The sequence below is a fragment of the Sceloporus occidentalis genome, unplaced genomic scaffold (genome assembly GCF_023333645.1).
Source record: "Sceloporus occidentalis isolate IW3139 unplaced genomic scaffold, rSceOcc1.0.p SCAF_1, whole genome shotgun sequence".
Classification (NCBI taxonomy): Eukaryota; Metazoa; Chordata; class Lepidosauria; order Squamata; family Phrynosomatidae; genus Sceloporus; species Sceloporus occidentalis.
In genome coordinates this window covers 144317847-144339367 of record NW_028316981.1, presented here as the reverse complement: position 1 = coordinate 144339367, position 21521 = coordinate 144317847, and the positions used below count along the sequence as shown (strand labels likewise).

Sequence of the window (21521 nt, the reverse complement as noted above, 5' to 3'; positions counted from 1 at the left end):
GAACCTTGAATGAACCTGTCAATTCCATGCGCAACTGCTCCCTATGAAGCTGACTTCCATATACACCTTCCATTCAACTAGATGCATATTGCAGTGGTAGAGTAATGCTAGCAATGGCAAGACCTCATGGGTGTGGGGGGGGATCATTTGCAGTCATGCTTAATTAGCACTTTTTTCCTTTGCAAGAGCTATAAAAAGCATCCAAGTGGTAATTTTCCACCTTGATTGAAGTCAGTGACCATGTGTGCTAAACAGTTAATAGCTTCCTCAGTGGGACATTAACAGATCAGCATTGGATAAATTGAACTGGTATAGCATTAGCAGCAGAAGCAGAAAATGGGTGAAAATGATTTGTTACAAAAATCCACGTATATGTAGTACAAGTTGGGTCTCTGTTACCCAAAATGCTTGGGGCCAGAAGTGTTTTGAATTATTTATTTATTTATTTTAGAATACAGTGGAACCTCGCCATAGGCGGGCGCGCCATACGCGACCTTGAGCATATGCGCTCAAGCGGCGGCGTGCGCGCGGGTCGGAAGGGGCGGCGCATCCCATTCAGTTGAATGGGCACGCGCGCCTGTTGCGCCGCGCACGCACCCGTTGCGCCCCACACACCTCCGCACTGCTGTGCATGTGCCCCATTGTTTACAATGGGCCTTGAGCATAGGCGGAAATTGCCATACGCGGCGAGATCCGGAATGGATCCCCCGTGTATGGCGAGGTTCCACTGTATTTCCATATATATATAATGAGACATCTTGGAGATGGGACCCAAGTCTAAACACAAAAAAGGCACTAAAGACGGATCTCGTGTGGCAGGCCTACCCACCTGATCTTTTATAAGAGATCTTACATACTCCGCTTCTGATCTGACTGTATGCATGTTAGTGTGAATGTTAGTTGATGATCCATTATTTTAGTGAATTAATAGTAATGTTATTGTTTTAACAATTGTATCTTAAATGGAATTGTTTTATTGCTGTAATCAATAAATAATAATAATAATAATAATAATATGTAACTAAATTTTCAAACAGTGTAGTGAATTGCTGTGAACATTATATAATTTCTAATGGGATTCCCTCATGTTTACTCTGAAGAACCACTATTCTACACTTCTTCTCCCATTGCCCTTGTGGTTATTACTCAGGCCATGGTGCTACAGTTGAAAATAGCTCTAAGCCTGCATCTTCACTGCTTTATGAGAGTTGCTGAGAAGGACCGTGTGGGCCTTTTGGATCCAACATTTGTAACTGGGACACAAAGGTCACTCACAGATAGAAGTGACTAGTTCTTGGCCTCCTAGGTGTAGCTTAGCTTCCCTAGAGGTCAAGAAAAGGTAAGCAATCCCAGCAGCATCTCTACACTACTCATTTTTAAGCTATTGCTGTAGGAGAAACTGTACCATCCAAGTGAGGCATCTGGGGAAGATAATGAAACCTTTTGTGTTAACTTCTGTGTCTGTGCTGGGAGTGGATAGTTCCATAGTTGGGTACAAGTCTAGGACATCCAATAGAGGCTTCACCCACCTTCTAAATCATGCATGTCCCTATTCTTTCACACATCACTTGAAAAGAGTTTCTTGCAACATCAGTTACTTTGTGAAACACTGGCCAAGAAACCTGGCTGCATAGATTGTGTTCAATTACCTGGAATAAGAAAAGACCAAGATCCTCTTGAGGAGTGGAACAGATGCCCCTAGACTCAACAGATTCCAGAATGTGAGGTCAAAGAAACACACTAAGAACTGATTTATAGAAAGTCGGCACACTGCAGTCTTCATTAACATGCAAACTGAGCAACTTCAAGATATACATGGTAGACTTGGAGAATATGCACCATAAGCATCTGCCATCTACCCTCCCTTGATATGCTGCATACTCATGAACTGCATGATCCACAAAGAGCAGCTTGTACAGTGTGCATTTCCTAATGGCAAGTGCCAATGTTATTTGTAGCATTCTTCTAGCAGATACAGTCACAATGCTTCAGTAGAATTGCTTGAGGGCATGAAGAGAAAGAAATCCAGACCTGCTGCCACTTCCATGACTCAGTTGAGCCAAGCCATGGTGCTTTATTGATACTGGTCATTGGTGTCGATCTCTAGAACAGCATTAGCTCTGAGTGTTAACTTGAAGCCCTCCTCATTCACAGATAGAGTGAGGTTGGAAAGGGAACATCAGGGGTGGCTATTAGCTAACAGAAGACCCAAAAGAGTCATTCCAGTGTCGTGGAGAATAAAATGGAGCTATAGGCACCTTTTCTTCAGTCAAAGGCTCTACATACACCCCAGGCCTCCCTCAAAGAAGGTTCCCTTTCTCCTTTCCAGCTCCTCTTGGGGGAAAAGAGCATTTGTCCACCAAATGTGAAAAAGTCTCAGAATTACTGATGGAACCATTTTTTTGCCAGACAGAAACAGGGCCTTGAAATTCAAGTACAGCTGTTCAAACAATATAAAGTCAGAGAAGGAGAAAACATGGAGTAAGTGGAGAAGGGATTTACATGCAATCCACCCTAAATTTACTGCTCATTCTTTCAGCTGAAAGGAGCAAAGCAACCAGGCACACTGTAAAAGGGAGACACAAGATCTATATGTTTTCAGAAAGAAAGGGTTTCTCAACATGTCAGGAAAACAGTTAACTGTTGTGTGATTTTCTTTTGGTATTTCAGGATTTATCCCCCCCCCCCCAATACAAAATAACCCCAAGTGTGAAAAACTATTGGGGAGAAAAGTCCCCAATATTTTGTAATCTCATTCAGTGGGGAGAAAACAGTTCTTGAAATTCTTTGTTCTTGCACGTGGAAACAAAATAAGTGTTGGTTTTCATCCTTAGTGCAGGAAAAGCCCAAGATCAATATCTCCTTTGCCTAGAGAACACACCTCAACCCACTCCGTGTGTGTGCACTCATGTGAGTTTATCCTTTCCCATGCTCACCACATTGTCCATGGAAGTCAAGTGCATAGAACTTTACCAATGCAAACCAAAATACAGTATGCATAAAAGAAAAAAGAACTGGTATATATACAATACAATACAGGGAGTTTGAGGCTAGCTGTCACACATACCGTCTTGGACACCTGGGTGGTTTAGCTGTAATGGCTATAAGATTATTTGGCGTTTGCAACACAGGTTACTCCCCCATACAAGCATTGCCAAATGAAATATGGGACAAGGCTCCTATATCTTGATTCTGTAAAAGAGGAAATTTCAGCAAGTGTTGTTTGTAACATAAGTGTATGTGTGTGTGCCTTCAAGTCTGATGTCAACTTATGGTGACCCTACACATTTCAAAGGGTTTTCTTAAGCGAGGAATAATCAGAGGTGTGTTCCTTGTCAGTTCCTGTCTCTGAAACAGATCCTACAGCACATGGTGTTTGTTGGCTGACTTCCATCCAAGTAATAACCTGGGTTGAGTTTCTTACCTTCCAAAGTTAGCAAGATCCGGTGCCTTTAGGTTATTTAGGCCTGTAACACAACTAAGACTTGCAAAACTCCCCTCTTCCACAGAACCACTGAAGGGATGGGAGCCTTATCCCATATTTCAACTAGCAATTCTATCCCTCCAACACATGGAGTGTTGGTCCAGATATGATATAATGCTGGCTGGTGAAATACCCTCTCCTAGAACTGCAGGGTGGCCCAAAAGCTATTATGGGCTTCCTGCTCCCAGGTCCTTGTTTGTAATGGCCATCTGGGTGTAGCAAGCATAAAGCAATTGATTGTATGGTTGTTATTGTGTAAATTGAAGCACTTTTCAAAGAAATAGATGTGTTAAGTCTGTTCCAGAAGAGACAGTGGGTGAAATGGATTCTTACAACATGTTTAAAACTAGCCAAATTATTTCAGCACAAGCTTTTGTGGAGTCCACCTCTTCAGATATTCTTCTTGAAGGGGACTGTATCCCCTCCTTCAATCATGGCAATGTGCTAAATGGAGAAGTCCAAAACTTACTTAGGGGCGTATGAGCATGCAAACAACAAACAGTAACCAATTTCAACATCTTGAGAAGTGATGAAGGAACCCGATTAAGTCTCCTTACCATCACCCCAAGGAATACTTTGATGTAAGAGAAAGGCCAGCACATAATAGCCTGAATCCCATCGGTAGCCTCAACTAGAGTAGGTGCATTAAATCAACTACAGTGGGTCCTTGTTATCCATTGAGGTTTGGTTTCAGGGCCCCCTGTGAATAGCAAAATCTGTGGATGAGCAAATCCCATTAGATGCAATGGCAGAGTAAAATGGTGTCCTTATATAAAATGGTAAAATAAAGATTTGCCTATTGGAATCTATATATATTTTCAATCCATGGATGCTTGAGTCCATGGATAAGGAGGGCTGACTGTACTGAAAAACAAGACAATATTTGGGTAGATCAAAGTGGTTCAATTGATCTACTTTAGGTGATATCATAAATCTAATTCAGGTCATTATGCTTTTACAGTCCTATTTTCCCCTTTTGTGCCCTCCCAAAAACGGAGGAAGGCTACAGGTAGGTCATTTTCCAATTCTTTCTTCCCCATAAGAAACACACATATACACACACAGCCACTGCAGGAAGCGAGGGGGAGGACAGTCCTCACTCAGCCTGCCAACTGTTTCAACAAAGAAAGAAGTCTTGATTTATAGCTTGTCGGACAAATTTATCCACTGTTATCATACAGAGAAGCGTAACCAACTATTTTATTATGGGGATATTTAGAACACACACTACTCTGTTTTGTTAAGATTGCTACTCTCCAGCACAAAGTATGTTTGTTTCCCTGCAGGGGTGAAAATAAAGGGGGTTTTGTCTTGGTTTTTTCCCTCTCCCCCCTCCTGCCACCAACCCTCCGTCCTCTTTTTTGTGGGTCTGAACCAGAGTTTATTTGACACTCCAGGGAGCTTTGTGAGCAAAGTGCCTGAGGATAAATGTTCCCCTAAGAGTTACTTGGCGTTAGACAGAGGGACCCTCTTCAGAAGAGAATGGGGGGCTTGTTGAGATGAGGCAGGAGGGGGGTATCCAGTGAAGAGATCCCAAGCAGTCCTCACAGAAGGGTCTCTGTCCTGGGTTTACAATAGACCAAGGCCTTAAAGACACCAAGTGCTGAAAGGCAATGGCAAGAGGGGGGAGAAGGGACGACATTTCCCTCCTTTCCTTTAGAAGGATTTCATCTTTACTTTTAAAAAGAAGAAACAATTGAATGAGTTATAAAAGAGGGCTTTTTTCCCCATACATTTTTAGGAAGCATGAAGGGAGACCGAGAGGAGGGGGAAGAGAAGAAAAAAGAATTTCATTCATGATTCTAAATGAGAAGATTTCTACCCTCCTTACCCCCCTGGACTGTGTGTTCACAAGGAATCACCCTCTCTAAAAACTGAACCTACTTGAAATATGTAAGAAGTAGGATGAGAGGCTCTGGGGAGCATTAATGGAGAAATAATCCCACTTCCAGCTGTGAGCAAATCCAATATTGTCCTCAAAATTCAAAACAGGCAGGTGGCCCCTTCAACTGGAGAAGGTGCTTAGTTTCCCATTATGCTAGAAGGATGGATTTTCAAGGAGGAGAATAGCCCCTTGCTAAGACAGTTTTAAAGGCTGTCTTGAGAAGAATGTGGGGAAGTTCATAAATTTATTGTCTTCTCCATAAAAATGTTCCCTGGCTACAGCGATGTGTTTTTGCTGAGAACAGAGTGCAAGAATCAGACATGGCCAGCGTGACCCAACATTATCATTACCCACTATTGTCATTTTATAATATTTATTTAATGATACACATGGACTCAATCACTTATACACATATGTGCACACTTATACCAACACCACAGCTGAGCAAATGTATTTGAAACATCACAACTATCTTCTCCTCAACCACAGTATTAAGAGTATAATTTGGGGGAGGGGAAAATGTTTTAACAAGGAAAAGTAGGACTCCTTGCACAGTGAAGGTTTCTTAAAATGTTTCAGCTAGTTATTTGAAGGTTAGTTGAAACATTTCAGGCACTATTTGCAGCTGTATTATGACTTGCCTATTAAACTGTGGAGTTGTGTTATAACCTCTTACGTGCCACCACTAAGTAACAGTCTGGGACATTTCCATACCTTAAACTGAAAACTTAACTCTCCCCTGTAGGGCCCTCCTCTATTCTCCTTTGGACTTGTCACAAGGCCAGCCCTACTATTAGGCAGAGAGAGGCAACTGGCTCAGCTGAGAAGTCATGGCAGCTCAGCTGCTCCACCTGAACTCCCAAGCCATTGCTATCAATGAGAGAGCAACACTGCATACGTCTTGTCCCACCTCAACCCAGCATGCTGAATTGGGATGTAGTATCATACCCTGCCAACCACCAGGTCAGTTGGCTTCTGCTTAAGGAATTATGAGAGCCAGTGTAGCGTAGTGGTTTGAGAGCATGACTAGGACTCTGGGAGACCAGGGATCACATCCCCACTCAGCCTTGGAAACCCAGTGGATGACCATGGGAAAGTCACATTCTCTTAGCTTCAGAGGAAGGCAAAAACTCCTCTGGAAAAAAAAAGCCCATGGTAGATTCACCTTAGGATCACCATAAATCAGAAATAACCAGAAGGCATACAATGACAAAAACAATAACAACAACAAGGCAGGGCACAATCTTGTCCTTTGCGTCAGATAACATGATGCCTTGGGCCAGTCCTCCTAGTGAGTGTCTTTGCCAGACTTTGAAGGAGATGGCAAGATGCAAAGGAGGGGAAGAAGACAGAAAGCAGTATACAGGCTGCCCAAGTCTTATATCAATATGAGGTAAGAGTACACATGACTGAAGCCTTAGAAAGTATTAGGTGGAAGGAAAGATGAAGGCTGCTGTCAGAGTATTATAGCATGATTTTTTTTCCTCCAGAGGTAAAGAAACATTTGGGCTTCACTTCAAATAGCAAATTGTATTAGACCAGCACTGACTCCAAGGCAAAAAATTCTATTCTGTTCCAGGCCAGCTGACATTACTGATAGTCTTTTGTGGGTTTTTCCAGGCTTCTTCTAGAACACGGCCTCATAGCCTGAAAAAGCCCACAAAAAACTATGGATGCTGGCTGTGAAAGCCTTCAACTTGACATTGACATTATTAACTTTATGTACAGTGGCCTTTTTTGCTCAGAGTACATCTCAGATTATTAATAATCCCTGCTAAGGTAACTGCTTAAAAACTAAATTTAAGGCAATTTTCAGTTCTATTTTGTGCACACCAGACAATACAAAGACTGGGTTTCATCCCTTTTGAATATGCAAGATTTGTCAGATTAGAGATATAGCTCTAATACTTCCTACTTGGAAAGCAAGACCATCAAACACAACTTGGAAATAGTTTTTATCTTCAATTTAATACTGATAAACAAAATAAAGGACAAGGCAACAAGTCATATACCTTGATCACAAACTTAGTATTAGTTAGATTTTTTTTCTATCTGAAGCTGAATTGAACAGACAAGTGGAACAGAGATTACTGATTACTTTGTTTCGTACCCAAATTTGCCTCAGTTATATTGGTGCATACTGCAGAAAATGATCAGAATATTAATTTGATCTTTGAACTACAGCCAGGATGGTGAACATTTATTCTTCCAGATGTTTTGGCTTATGATCCCCACATTGCCATCCAACATGGCAAATCATTATAGGAGTTGTAGCACCAAACATCTGGAGAGCGCAAAAGTTTCCACCTCTTTATTGCACAATGTACATTCAACAAGTCTTTTAGCTTCTGCTATTTAGGACATGAATGTGCTAAATAAGATCAACAATAATTAATGCTATCATGATAAATGATAGGACAGCAAAAAGACAGGGTGTTTTGGATAAAGCAATGGTTTCTTCAGCCTGATGGTCCCTGGTATATTGGACTAAAACAGCCTGGGATGATGTGATTATAGTCCAGTAAACTGGCAGAGTGTCATAGTGGTGAATACAAGGTTAGTCTGCATTGGAATAGGACGGTACACATGGTTCACCTCCTTCCCACCAACACACATACACAGCTGAAAAGTTCACTAGCTGATCTTGAGCCACTTATGTGTCCTTTAAAGTCACCTGTCATGGCAACTCCATCAATTTGAAGGGTTTTCTTAGGCATGGGATACTCAGAGATGGTTTTTCTAGTTCCTTCCTCTGAAATGTGGCCTGCAACATCTGTTTTTGTTGGTGGTCTCCCATCCAAGTACTAAAGAGGGCTGATTCTGCTTAGCTTCCAAGATCAGACAGTATCTGGTGCCTTTAGGGTATTTAGGCCCTTTAGTTTAATCTAAGTGTTGGGAGAACTATGTGTACCTGCACTCCAGCCTCTTGGTATATAAATAATTGTAAGCACTTTGGCACAATTGATTATTAGCGATATTGGCTCAAAATCTTCTCAGTCACAAAGCTCATACAAACTTCAAGCCACTGTAGCACATGAGAGAGAATGAAAGAGGTTTATGCTCCTCTGTTACAAACATGAGCTTTGTTCTGGTTGAGACAGACTTGAAAAGGAAGCCACAGTGGACCACTATGTTTCCCTAGAAATATACACAGTGCCAAATTAGAATTCTTGCATCAAATCAGTTGATGCACACACACACACTGAAGAGGGGTGTGAACATCAGTGATCTGCTTCCTGATCAACAGGGGAACAAACCCATTAGTTGCAGCCACTGCTGCCTGGTAAGTCAGGACTGGGGGATTTTCATAGTCCCTACATATTCCATAAATTAGTGAATATCTAGGGGTCATGAATATAAAACAATCATGAATGTGTAACTCTAGGTTATGCATTCCTAACTGCCTTAGTGAATTATCTGCGTGTGATGGTATCTCCTTCTTAGGAGGTTTTTAAACAGGGGCTGGATGGTCATCTGTCGGGGGTGCTTCAGTTGTGTATTCCTGCATGACAGGGGTTGGATTACATGGCCCTTGTGGTCTCTTCCAATTATACGATTCTATGATTCTGGCCATTATTTTTACAGTGCACATTTCCCATCCACAAGGGTTTGGTTCTGTCCCCCCCCCCCAATCTCCACCTCCCACAAGGGGGGGAAACCAAAACGCTTAAGCCCATATTAGTCAATGGGTGGTGATGTGCACATGCACCCATACTGGCTAAGATGCATGCACATGCCACCATTGACTAATATGGGGTGGGACAATCCACAAGACCTCCAATCTGTGGGTGAATAGCCTGCTGATACAGCAGGCCCATTGTATTTCTTCATTCATTCATTCCATTTCATTTACATGCCACCTTTTTCCTAGAGTGAGATAAAAGATGCCTCACAAACATCATCCCTAAGACATTATATGTGAAAGCCACAACAAAAAAGAAAAGGGGGAGAGAGAAATGGGAGATAAAGAGAAATCACACCAAACAGTCTATAAATGAACCCAATAAATCTAATTTCCACTTTCCTAATCTTCTTTAGCAAAGAAAGTTGTGCATGGATTCAGAATCAAGGGCCCTTTCCTCTTCTCCTCCAAATTGGCTCAGGATTACCAGCCATGCACCATATTACAGTCATAACACCAGGGAAGCAGCTTGGAATGCAGGTCGCAGTCCACAGCAATCACTTTGTAAGACAGCGCCAGAGACAAAGAAATGCTTTGACACATTGTTCACAGGCTGTGATAGCAAATACCAAAGCCAGAGAGAAAGCTGATTTAGGACACTAATCTACAGTGACTCCTGACAACACAGCGTCCATCTTTGATTATTAGCATCCCTTTTAAACTATGTCATTGAACACATTTCTAGATAAGCAGCATTGAGAAGGAAGTGGGTAGAGATTCATGGCACATCTGAAAGTACAGGTGTAAAACAAGTGAATAATCACCGCAAAGAAGCCTATGGATTCTAGTTCTGGTAAGAAGCTAGTAATCTCAAATACAAATTTTTGTACAGAATTTCTTTGAGTAAGCCATGGCTACCAGACAGAATTTAATACTCATTTAGCTGTATCATGATGTATGTGTGAACCAGCCAGAGCGACCCTGACCAATGTTTAAGCAAATTCCATTAAGAAGTCTAGCATGCTGGATTGCCATGTTAACCTGAAGTTAAGCTGTGAAGGTCCACTCAAGTTGTCATGTGATGCAAATCAGTCAGTGTCAAGCATGCATGTGGAAGCTTCATGTGCTTTTGGAGAGGAATGTAGGAGACTGCTTATTGTGCACCCAAAACGAATAAGTTCAGAGGTCATTAGGAGTCTTGCAGAATGTCCTAGCTATCAGTGAAATGGCTACACCAAGGAAGTAAAGATTGAACATTAGTCGAATACACCTTTTCCAAAACCTCAAGCATAAAATACTTCTGACATAGTGTGCTCCTGTTTTAAGTGGAATTCAGTACCTCTCTGCTACAACAGAAGACCTGTGGGTTAGCCTTCTTTCAAAGCTGCAGACACAAGGCTTACAAAAAGAATACATTTGGAGGGGAATGTCATATACAAGATCCATTATGTGGTACAATCCAATACAGGAGTGTGCAGTGCATCCTCTTTAAATCGGGATTACTATTCAAGACCTAATTTTTACAACCCTTTCTAGCTGGTACTGGTTACATTTCAGTGTACTGGTTACATTTCTAGACACTGGTTACTTAAGTCAAAGCTGTGGTATGAGTGTAATGAGATATATAGAAAGCGGCATACCTGGAGTGAGCACAGTGGAATGTTTGACTTTTTAAAATTTTAACTGTGGATTATCCCACTATCCAAACTATTTTTGGTTTTTTGGGGTTTTGGTTTTTTTTAATATTTTTTATTAATTTTAATACACTATAGCCAACAAGCATAACATTTCTTATAATAATCACAGCTTTATACTTTTCAAAATACATTCCCAAATCCATCCCTTCTGATTTAACATTTCTTACTTTGATTTAGTCTGTTATTTGAATTTTGGAAGCCTAGCTTCAAAAAGGCTGAGCTGCCAGTATGAAACAGAAATCCCCCATTCAAAACAAATTTCTCTTCCAATTGGCCTGCTCATTTGATAAAACCATATTGTTCCACTGAAGGAACTGTTTCCATCTGTTGGACCTGAGAAGGTGAAATTCCCTTTTCCGTAACAAACTAAGAGTTTTCCTCTGGAGGGCATGAAGCAGATCCTATGAAGCCCTCCCAAACAGATTTTCTGGTGGTGGAGTGGACTGTGGTGAGGAGGAGAATAAAGCCCCATCGTATCTGTATGGTTATGTTCTAGTTCCGTGTCTGGACTGTACTCTTACACACAGTAAAGTCTTGTTCCCTTGAATGCTTAGAACTAAAGATTTTTGAGTGCCACAGCAAATGTTTGTTACAAAAGATAAATCATGTGCCCACAATAACATGGATCTTATTGTGTGATCTCCCTTCACACAATCTTTCACGTGTTAGAAGGCTCAGATGGAGAGGATAAGTAGTGAGAATCAGTAATACTGCCCAGACCCAAGGCCTGTGTCTTCTGGAACAGAGAGTGATCATTGAGTATGCACTGCTAAGTGTCACCTAATACCTACACATATACCAGTGATTCATTTGGTCTGCAATCTCCATCTCTGGGACAAAGTTTAACAAAAGACCCCATGGCCACAAAATCTAAGGACTTTTCTTTTTCTTTCCCCTTCTCCAATCACTAAGCCTAATAAACTGTTCTGGGGAACTCTAAATACTTGTATGCTTCTGTGGCATTTTGGTTGATTGTCATAAAGCTACTATCCAACTGTGAATTTCATTTCACATCCAGATATCCATTAAGGATCCTGCCTCAAACGTGAATTACATGAATGCTTCTCAGAGCAATGCTCAGGTTTTTAAACAGCCTGACAAGAAGTTATTTGCTAGCATCATTGCCTGGGCCATTGCTCTTGACTTGACAGATTGTAGCTATGGCATTATTAGCTTAACTAAAGCACTCTGGTTCATGTGGCATAAGAGTTTAGCTTCCTTGCCATGTACTGATTCCCCGTGTAACACTATTGATAAAACCACAACAGTTGAAAGGAAACTTCAAAAAAGTAAAAAAGAGGGAAGATAGAAGATTAGCATATTCTTCATTGTGGTCCTGGAGAAAAGTACTGAGAATACCATGGATGGCCAAGAAGACAAATGAATGGATTCTATAAAAGGTGAAACCTAAACTCACTCTGGAAACCAAGTTGACTAAACTGAGGCTGTCCTACTTTATGAGAACATGAGAAAAGAAAGAGATGTTTCTGGAAGGCAGCAGAAAAAGAGGAAGAACACGTGCCAGATGGTTAGACTCGATCAGGGAGGACACAGGGCTGGAGAACCTGAGTAGAGCAATGGTGACAGGAGGTCTTGGAGATGTCTTATCCAAAGATTGTCATGAGTTGAAGTTGACTTGAGGGCAGTTAAAAACATATTCTTCCATGCTTTCTTTGAGCTACTAGGTTTACTACTGCTGCTTCTGCTAAACAATACAAGTTCACACTGAAGGCTTAACATTTCTCCAATTATTGTATTCTCTCCCATCTTTCTTGCTCTATTCTTTCACACAGGACAGTTCCTGGATGAAGAGGATCTTGGACAACACCCTCTAATATCAGTAAAATATTTATTCCTATCCTACAGCGCATTAGAAGCATTCTACTTGCTGCTATTCGGCTACACAAACTCAATTTTTTACAAGGGCGTGCTATGCAAAAAATTCTAAAATAGTTTTGAGAGGCTAAAACTTTCACAGACAAGGTCAAGCATCTTCCCAAAGCATGCTTGCACACACTCTTAACTTTCTTTGCTGAAGTATAGTGTGACTAATTATCAGGTCCATCCCTTCAAGCAAGAAAGCCAAGAGTTTTATTCATTTACACTGAACTCATGAACAGCCAGCCAAAATAATCAGAGCTATGATTTCTGTGCCTCTGAGGTTTTCAATGGGTTTGGTATTGGAAGTGTGTAAAAGGTATCAATTGACAAACATTCTTTCACATTTTACTGATTTTACCCATAATACTCACACATGATATAGAGCTTAGATTTAAAAGGAAGGCTAAAAAAGCTGAACAACTTCCACATATCACTGTATAGCTATTTTGGGGCTTGGTTACATACAGTTGAAGGCATCTAGCAGCCAATACACATGATGCCTCAATGAAAGTGTGTCATTCTTTTTTTTTTTTAAGAATGCACCCTTTTTAGATGCAGATTATGAAAAGATTCTACATCCGATTCTGGAATAGACATTTTTTTGGTTCTGTGTTAAACTGTGGGTGATGATTAGACCACATTGTATATACACACATTGACATTTACACATAGTGTGGGTCAAGGACATCACAGTTTATAGCACTGTGTGATGCAGCAGACAATGAAAGTGGGCCCTTGTTATCCACTGGGATTTGGTTCCAGGATCGCCTGGATACCAAAATCCATGGATATTCAAGTCCTATCAAATACAATGGCACAGTAAGATTGTATAAAATAGCTAAATCAAACTTTGCTTTTAGGAACGTATGTATTTTAAAAATATTTTCAAACTATGGATGCTTGAATCCATGGATACAAAAAAATCTATAGATAAGGAGGGCTTAACTGTAGTTGTAAATCTTTCCACAAGCAGAGTATTTAAAAATGAGATTTTCAAAAAATGTAAGATATGGGACAGTTCTGGGGGTTTATATGTGTGGGGTTGGTTTGTTTTTACTTTAAGAATTTGGTGGGGGGGTGAACTGCCAAGAGAAGAGTGCAGATAGAATAAAATGTACATTGTGTGACAGTTGCAATTTTAGAAAAAGATGTGCTACAAGACAATGATGTGACATTTTACACTGGTATAACAGATGGTGTAGTTGTCTGTCTGGCAGAGCAGGTATGTAGCTTGAAGCACTTATTCACCCAATCTGTCACTGGAAGACCAGGTTGCCTGGGGTGAGGCGCATTTATGGTAGTTTAGGTTTATTCCAACAGCTACAGTTATTCCTGCACTAGGATGATCTGGCTGCAGTAGTCCATGCTCTGATAACCTTCTAGGGAAGGGGAGGGCTTTAGAAGAAATTCCTGACAACAAAGGCCTAGGAGAGTGGTAGAGCCTTCTTCTTTGGAGGTTTTTAAACAGGGCTGGATGGTCATCTGTTGAGGGTGATTTGATTGTGTATTCCTACAAGGCAGGGGGTAGGACTGGATGGCCCTTGAGTCCTCTTCCAACTCTATGATTCTATTATTCTTTCTGTAACAATGGCATGGAGTCTGCAGCTGGTCCAAAGGGCTGCTGCATGACCAGCAAAGTCTGAAAATATGGCACCTGTTCTGCATTGGCTGCCAAAGAACCACTGTAAATTCAAGGTGTTTAAGCCCCGAACAGTTCAGGCCTTTCATCTACTTCAAAGCTGGCCTGAGCCAATATTGATCCATTCAGAATTTAAGATCAACTGGGGAAGCTTTATGGATGGTGTCCCAGAGCAGTGCAGCTAACCAGGTTTCTGTGCATAGTATAGCTTATGTGGTAGTGACACCTCAACTGTGAAACTCCCTTTCCTTAGAAACTAGCAGTTTCAATTTTATTTTTCAGGCGCTACTTAAAAGCATTATTGTTCATACAGGCTTTGGACAAATAATGCACAAAATTAACTGTTAACTGCTAGTGTTTGTATTGCTTTTATGGAATTTTCAATAAATTATGTGTAATTTATTCTTTTAGGCATTTTAAATCTTAGATTTATTAGCCTGTGATTTGCAGATCTGTGATTTAAATGCTTTAGGTAACGTAAGATTTTAACTACTTTTTTAGTGTTAGGTTGTCAAAAGGCCTAGAAGGGCAGGGTGAAAATCAAGTAAATTATATATTTTTATATAATTATATATATTTTAGAGAATAGAAAGCAATTTTTTGTTTGCCCAAGTTACCCAGCTCCAGTGCTCAGGTTCCATTTCAAAAATACTCCTAGTGGTATAAAATTGCCACCTTAATGCTGTTACAGAGTAGGATATGTATGAATTAGTGCTACCTAGGTATACCATGGAACCCTCTCATTCTAGTAGACACTGTTGCTAAATTGTAATTGTCTAGATACATTATGCACTAACTTCAGGGATAAAGCCAAAATCTATGTCAGTATTTAAAGGCATCAGGCTGATATAGATTTGGGCTTTCCCCTGCTTCTGGACTATTTTTTCTTATGGACCACCTCTACTTTTTGTATAAGCATAGGAAGAGGCAGCATACAAAGCAGCCTTCCTCAATCTAGTGCCTTTTGGACAATAACTTCCATCATCCCTGATCAACAAAGCCTGCAAGAATTATAATTCAAGACATCTAGAGGGTACCAGTTTGTGAAATTATGATACAAAGTACTCATTACCAAGTAATCTCACATATCCTTCTTTCAGGAAATGTTCAGTAGAAATATTTTTGAGATAACTATTTGCCATAGTTCATTATTAATAACCAAGCACTGTCAAGACCAGAGTGATGTAATTCTTCACTTAAATGAAACATAAATGAAAGATGAGCATGTATCAATTTTTGTATCAGCCAAGTTCATTCAAGTTCCACAACGGCATGAGGCAAAAAAGCACCCCCCCCCCAAAAAAAATACCACATTACAAGATTTCCTGTGAGTTACTGTATTTAGAAATGACAATCTGATTTTGCTACTATGAATTAGTTAACAATCTAACAAAGACTCCTTTACAGCAATATAGGATGCATGTCTTCCCTATTTTTCAAGTGCTAAAAATTCCATTTTTCCATATGCAGCTGTGCATGTTTATTTAGGCATGGAGGTTATACTTTGTTTAAATGGCAAGCTGATGGCTCTGGCCAAAGCACCCTCTAAATACATGGCCCAAATGCTTCTGCTTAATCACATTTAACACAGCATGCCCAACTCCTTATGCCAGGCATTTAGGTAAACTGTGGTCTTCCACATGTTGTTTGACTAAAATCTGCAACATCAGCAGTAGCATGGTTAATGTCCAGGAATGATGGGAAATGAAGTAGAGGACCAAAAAGAAAGAAATGAAATCCAACAACACAAAAAGTACAGTCCCACTCCCACTGTCATTGCCATTTTGACATTGCCTGCCCTAGCATATTGTACAGTACTGACAACAAATGGTTCTTCATAAAGCCCCAAAGCATGGGATTGGAAAACCAATGGAAATGTCAGTCCTGCAAGCTTTAAGGTGGTAGATGAAATGTATGTGATCTACAGAAGAATTTACACAGAAATACTTGGGGCAGTTCAGATGTTCTCTGAATATAACCTGAAATGGCCATCTCACAGTTTAAGCTAATGGACCTCTCTTTCTCATGGCAAACACAATGACTGTCTTCAAGGCAAAATTGTACACTTTAAAAGAGCATAAAATGCACTCAGGAACAGCAAACATATTTTTAAAAAACCAAGTTATTGCATATATGACAGATGCTTAGTTTAGCCTTTGAAAAAGCAGAATAGATGGACAAGGATCACAGGTGCAAGTGCTGAACTAGAACCTGAAGTGCATCAGTTAGTATCAAATGGTGCAAAATGGTGGCAAGGGAACAACATACTCTTATAACCAAGGAAAACTGGCATTGTATTGCTCAGCCCAGAAATCTCGCTCAGTTACATATATTCTTGGACACCAGATTCACAACCACTTCCCATGAGAGGTGTAAGAGAAGGTTAAAGTGTGGAGGCTCCTTGGCCAAACAGCAGCTGCCCATTACAAGTATGGAAGCAAAGAGGGGACAGGAAAAGCATCACAGGAAAGAACTGCATCGGGTGAAACAGGATGAACCCTGGGATGCATCTACACTGTAGACATAATAAGGTTTGACACCACTTTAACTGCCATGGATCCGTCCTACAGAATCCTGGGATGTGTAGTTTCATGAGGCGTGTGTGTGTTGTTAGCTTGCAAGTTGTATCCGACTTATGGCGACCTTAAGGCAAACCTATCACAGGGTTTTCTTCGCAAGTTTCTTCAAAGGGAGTTTGCCATTGCCACCCTCTGAGGCTGAGAGCCTGCAACTAGCCTGAGTTCTCCCTGTGGATTTTGACGGCCGAGCGGGGTTTCAAAGTCTGCTCTCCAGCGTCATAGTGCAATTCTCAAACCATGACACCATGGACTGACGCTCTTTGGCAGAGAAGGCTGAAGACCCTGTAAAGTTACAAATCCCAGGACTCCATAGGATGGAGCTACAGCACTTAAAGTGGTGCCAAACTGCATTATTTCTACAGTGCAAACTCACCCCAAGGAAAGCTTACGTTCAACCTTCTTTCCTCAGTGAATCTCAACAGAGCAACCAGTTTCCTTCATGTGCTGATACAGACTAACCTGGATATGTCTTTTGACAGGAGCAGAGCTGGTGGGGCTCCCAAGTAAGAAGCTACCTGACCTTAGATCAGGGGTAGGCAACCTGCGGCCCGCGGGCCGGATGCGGCCCGGCAAGGCCTTGGGACCGGCCCCAGCCCAGTCCTGCCGCCGATTGCTGCCGGGGCCTTTGGCCTCTCGCGCGCAGGCCCAAGAGAGGCAATTGTCTATAGACGCCTCAGAAACATGCATTTATATGAACATTTTTTTAAGAATCAGCAATTTTTTTTTAAAAGTGTCCACCATTTGAAAATGTTGTCTTACATCTGTCCTAGTTTATTTAGTTATTTAATTTTTTTTTAAATTATTTAATTATTTATTTTTTGGCTTCGGCCCCCCAGTTGTCTGAGGGACAGCAACCCGGCCCCCGGCTCAAAAAGGTTGCCTACCCCTGCCTTAGATACTTGGGCAGGTGAGTCACTGATGTGCAGAGGAGTGGTGAAAAGAAATTCACAGCTCCCACACCCTGGCTGGAAGGCACATGAAAATATATCCTAGTGGGAAGAAACTGCTGAATTAAGTGGGATCAGGCAGGGAGGGATGGGTGGGCTGAAAGAGGATGTGCTGGCCAGAGCCCTGAAAACAAAGGCTGATTATATAGGGAAGAGAGGAGCCTAAAGCAACCATTAGAGCCCATTAACAGAGAGGAAAGGCCTGGTGTTAAGTTACAGAGCAGAGTTAACAGCACCTGCACCCCCAGGGATGAAAAAGGAACAGGCACAGAAAGACCATTAAGCTCCATGTGAGGAAAGGACACACAAAATAAGACACTGGGGAGAAAGGGAGAAGAGGACAGACCCCAATCATTAACTCCCAGAGAATAGCTGCATCCACAGTGCAGAAATAATCCACCTTGACGCCACTTGAACTGCCATGGCTCCAGGCTATGCAATCCTCGGGATTCTTTCTCCTGTTTGCCTGATGAAGAAGCCAGTGTGACTTTGAAAGCTTGCAACATGTAACTGTCCATAAAGGTATAGTTGTTTGGATGCTATTGTATTTGCTGTATAGACAACACAGCTACCCCCTAGATGTTTCCTGGGGATTATAGTTTGTCTCCAGACAACAATTCCAAGAACTGCAATTCTACAATTGCAAAATTCTACCACTTTGTACCATTACAAATTTCTACCATTACAATTTTGTACAACCGCCAAAACTGCAGTTCCCAGAACTCCACAGCATTAAGCCATGGCAATTAAAGGCCCAAAACACACTGTAGAAATAATCCAGTCTGAGATTGCTTGAGCTGCCCTGGCTCAGTGCTAGGGAATCCTGGGATCTGTCGCTTGTTGTGGCACTGGAGCTCTCTGACAGAGATGGCTAGCCGTCTCCCAAAACGCCAGTTAGCATTGAACCAGGGCAGCTAAAGCAGTCTCAAACTGGATTATTTTTGCAGTGCACTGTGGACCTAAAGTGGTGTCAAACCAGATTGTTTCTGCAGTGCAATGCAGCTCAACACTGACAACAAAGTCAAGGACTCTGCCAGCCAGGCCCAGTGCCCATCAGGAGAGGTACCTGCAACACAAAGCCATGTCCAACTTTTTGCTCTTTTAGGAGAAACTCAGCCCTGTGGCAAGATCCCTGAAGGAACCCAGAAAGCCTCAGTCTAAACCCTAAAACCAGTGCTTTAAACCTGTTGTGATCCAAGCTGCGGAGGGCATCGCTGGGCTTTTTTATTTCCAAATTATAGTAAAAAAAAGAAAAAGAAGCAGGAATACCCAATAAAAAGACAGAATAGTAAATGCATAAAATAGAAAGTGGAAAATATCAGTGGTAATAAACAACAACATACATTTACTGTAGATACAAAATTGAGGATACAGTATTCGCTAAACGGTTATAGGGAATTACAAGACTATGTGGAATATAAATAATGTAACAAAGTGTATTTACTGTCTGTAGACTAGGGGAAGTATGAATTATGAATTAGGATGATATGATATGACAAATAATAGAATTTGAGAGGTGTATTTCTTTTTTTCCCTTTGGGTGTTCTATATGTTATAGTGTATATTTGTCCAAAGGTATGTATGGATTTGCCAATCATATTTGTAAATAATAAAAATTTTAAAAGGTTTTTTATTTCCCCCAAGACAAAAGAAGATCCATGCCCACCTGGCATCATCATCATCATCATCATCCCTGCCCTCCTGCCAACTGAAACCTCAAGCATGGAGTGTATTTATTTATTTATTTATTTCATTTTTTATGCCGCCTTTCTCCCAGGAAGTGACCCAAGGCGGCTCACAAGACTTTAGGGGGAAAATGGAAAAAATGTACAGTAAAAAACCTAAACCTAAATCCAAAGCAACAAAGGGGAGGGGGCCAAAGGCAAGGGAGGGTGGGCTTTTTCCTGGATAAAGCAGGGCTCAGATCATTTCCCGCAGATCAGGGTGAGCAGATGTCCTCTCTGCCAAGGAGGACAAGGCACCACAAAATGGAGGGCCCTTCAGAAAAAAGGAGGAGGAGATGACAACACAAGCTGCAAACAGAATGCATTGAAAACATTCACATTCCTGCTGAGAATGGAGGCCCCTTTGGAAACCCCTCCAAGGTCCTGGGGAAAGGAGGACATCTGGCCACCCTGGGCTAAAAACACTCCTATGAAGATAAATCCATCTCTTGAACCAGGCTCAAAACGGAGATCAATTTGGTAATTCCTCCTGAAGGGAAAGTTGGAGGGTGTCAAACCGGGTTATTCCTCCAGTGTGGATGCAGCCCTGCTCCACCTGGGACTTACCTTGAGTGCATCCCTGAAGGCAGGCAAGAAGAAACGGTCCCAGCAGGGATCATACACACAGAGACATCCTCTATAGATCCAGACAGGAGAGGCGACGTCCAAAAGGCCACCAAGAAAAGGAGGGGGGAAAGAAACTCTTGTGTGTAACACACACACACACACCCAAAAAAGTTAACAGTCTGAAGCGCTCGCCATCCCTGGTTGTGAAGTAAAGGCGACCCAATCCTGGAGTTTCCTTGCCCAGGTTTCTTCAGAGGGCGTTTTGTTTTCCTTTGAGGCTGAGAGAGTGTGACTCGCCCAAGCACTGGGCTTCTCTGCTCAAACGAACCCTGATCCCGGAGGGAAAAGGGAGCCATCCATCCAGGTCAGGCTGGGAGATGCTGGTCCTGGCTTCAAGAGAGGGAAAAAAGGAAGGGCCAGAAGAAGGGCGATAGAGAGCCCTCCCTCCGCCGCCCAGCCTTTCAGGACAAGACTCGCCGGGGATCTTGCAGCCCCTTTGAGCCCAGCTGCAAGGAAGAAGTTTCCTCAGCTTCCCACTAAACTTGTCTATTTCCTCAGATGCATGCCAGAGACAGAGCAGCCCAGGGACGTCCTCCTTTTCCCGGACGCGTCCTCCATTCCCACCTTCCTGTCCCAAGAATCGGGGTGCAGAGAGATCCTGTGGCACTCAATGAGACTCAAGAAAGAAGTTGGCAGCAGGAGCTTTCCCAGACTAAAAGCCTGCTTCCTCAGGTGCATTTGGTCCAATGGATTCATCTTGGCAAGACTTCTTTTGTAAAATTCCTTCCTGAAAAGGCCAAGGCTAGCTCTTCTTCTGTCCAAGAGCCATCATCCCACACTGTCCTCCATTTCGAGCAGTCAATGGGAAGCATGCGTTTCCATTCCTCTGAGTGGGTTCTTTTTTCTTCTCTTCCTTTTAGCCTCCTCTTCAAAGCTCCTAGAGATGCAAAGGCATGCTCCCCAGCTTTAGCTGGAGCCAGGCTTTTATTCCTCAAGGCAAAGCCATGCTGCGCTGCTCCTCCAAAATGATCTCCTCCTCAGCCTTCTTCTTGAAAGCCCTCTGCTTTTAGGGTGCCTGGTCCTCCTCCTCCTGGAAGGAGACCATGTCCCCCTGAAAGGCAGTGGGTCCCTCTGTTTCTGAGCCCCAGCTTCCTTCCTTCCCTTCCAGGAGAGTCTCCCAAAGTCCTCCAGCCCCCAAAAGGGGAGGAAAAGCCCCCCCAAGGCATCCGAAAAGAAGGCAGCGAAAGCAGCAAAGCCTCCGCCAAGAGCCTCCCGCTGCAGAGAAAGCGCCCCAGACTGCCAGCTCCTGAGCCATTCCTCCCTTTATATAGGCTTTAGCTGGCGGCACCTCTGACGAAGGCAGCCCTGGACGGAGAGCATCACGGGAGTCGTAGTTTCTTTCGTCCTCCCTGGCCATTGCACCTCCCCCCCTAATTACCATGTATGGATGTGGCCAGAGATGCAGCCCTCTTAGTCGGTGGAATCAGCCAGGGGGC

General features: G+C 42.2%; 1 long non-coding RNA gene across 1 annotated transcript in view; it reads right to left on the bottom strand.

Moving 5' to 3' along the window:
• LOC149322355 (uncharacterized) overlaps positions 1–21276 on the bottom strand; it is a 146027-nt gene extending 124751 nt beyond the window's left edge. The window contains exon 1 of the long non-coding RNA XR_016282485.1: positions 20026–21276. This is a non-coding gene — a long non-coding RNA (uncharacterized LOC149322355). The remainder of the gene's footprint in view (positions 1–20025) is intronic.
• Positions 21277–21521: the final 245 nt, after the last annotated feature.